The sequence below is a fragment of the Notothenia rossii genome, assembly GCF_949606895.1.
Source record: "Notothenia rossii genome assembly, chromosome: 7".
NCBI classification, from domain to species: Eukaryota; Metazoa; Chordata; class Actinopteri; order Perciformes; family Nototheniidae; genus Notothenia; species Notothenia rossii.
Genome location: NC_136905.1, coordinates 74,253,089 through 74,255,247, shown reverse-complemented (window position 1 = coordinate 74,255,247; position 2,159 = coordinate 74,253,089).

The window sequence follows — 2,159 nt, the reverse complement described above, 5'->3', positions numbered from 1 at the left end:
TGTTTGTGAATACACATTTTTTCAGGTCATTTGAACACCTTGTTATAATGAGTATATCTGCTACACATTTTGTATTTCTTTCTCTTAATTTGTACCTCTTCCTCCAGATGTTTGTATTTTTAGATATCAAAATGTGTCTTGAACCTGGTTCCCAAGATAAATGTGTACATAAGCACACCTGATTCTTTTAGAATATTGTCATGTGCAGGTCCATAAAGGGGTGTTTAGGCCTCTAGGTGGCAGCAGGACACTGAGAGACAGGCTGATCTCTGAAGAGCTTATCCCTTAGATGCATGATGCTGACTCCCTTGCCTGCTCTGACGTTAGCAGGGTCTGTAGAGCTTCACTGCAGTCTGGAAATACATATCAGGGAAATTACTCAATGGAGCAGAAATGTATTCTGGGTGATGTTCAGTTTAATCAGTGCCTAATACAGGTAAACATTGAATGAGTTGTTCCCGAAAAAGCAAACATTTGTGAAGAAAATAGACTTTATCCAAACTTTAAATTCCATTTTTCCTACTTATGCAGAACTGTGAATCATCCTACCTGAAGAGATTTGACTGCATTGGATTTAAAAATAGGCCGTGACGATTCTCTCCTGATCCACCCACTAATATTGCTGCGCTGCCGTGGAGTTATTTATAGCTGCGATCATGTTGGGAGGCTTCTTTGTTGGAGTGTCTGTGTCACAGCGGTGGATTCAACAACAGGTCTGCAGTCACTCCTGGAGACACCTCAGAGTGAGCACGCAGCTAAGACACATATTAATGATGTTCCTGAACACACTGTTCTGGTCACAGCTATTTCTGCACCCACCGCAGAAATGTTTTTTCTTTCTTTGACTTATCTGGAGCATTAGTGGATAGAGAAGATTGGTGTTTTTATGACCATATCTAGAGCCCGTCGAAATCCTGACATGACCAGAGGCTCCTCATTGTCCTGCTTTAGAAATTGCAATTCATAGTAGTCTTTGACTTTGTCCCTGCTTAACCTCTGGATTATCGGCTCTCTTTATTGAAAAAGCCATCGGGCCAACTAAGATAATTACACCGCCTTGTTGATCCTATTAGTCTGCATGCAATTGGATGGCCGTGGTGGCACAGATCTAGATGTGACAGTCCTCACGTGTGTTCACAGCGAGATCTGTTTTTCCATTACCCTTTAGACACTTCCTCAGTGTGCTTGGGCAGAGTGTTGATCCATAAGTCTTTAACCATAAGCTAATTCTCTGTACCAATGAGATGCTTTATTTTAAGACTGGGAAATACCACACACTTGTGTCGCATACAGGATAATGGGGACCTCATCAATTTTCCTTCAACCCACTGTCAAACCCATCAGAGCAAAAACATTTGAACTTATATCAGATGCAGAAGATGATTTGGAGTAGAGGGGGGGGGGGGACCATAAAGAGCACCAGGAGCATAATTGCAACCTTAATTGGCCCGTGATGTATGGTCCTCGGACAGCTATTTTGGTTTATCCCCGACTTGTGTCTTTGATTGCCTGGCATGCCCCCCCCCACAACCAGGAGTGCAGAGATATAGAATATAGAAATAAACTTCTATCATTCTGCCACTCTCTTCACAGAAACACAAAAGAGTGACATCATTCTGTCAGCAGGAGAAAATAGCATACTTTCCATTGACATCACTCCACATCCCGTTGCTAGGAGACAGGGGAGTCAACACTGGTTGCTATGGCGACTGCATTTCACCTTCAGAGCTCCTGACCTTTTTGGTTGTCTATTGCAGACTGTGTGTGTGTGTGTGTGTGTGTGTGTGTGTGTGTCCACCGTTGTGTAACATGAGCGTTCAAGGTCTTGTTGACTCATTCACTGCAGTGTAGTGATTGCTATAGTACATTCTAGATTAAAGGACTGCCCAGACAATACCCAAGATGCTCTGCAGCGGCTACACATCCGAGTAATGTTCTGAGACAAGTGATGAGTAAATGATAAAAACCCATTGTCGTAATCCCTACGTAATGTAATAGCTATGATGTCAGCAACCTTTTAAAGTGACGTTACTGTCAATCAAATGATGGGCTATTACGGCATTAATCAAAAGATCAAATCAGTGTAAAAGCAGAATTAAAGTCAGTATAATCAACATTTTCTACGTTGACAAGTGTAAGAAAAAGACTGGAAACGTGAA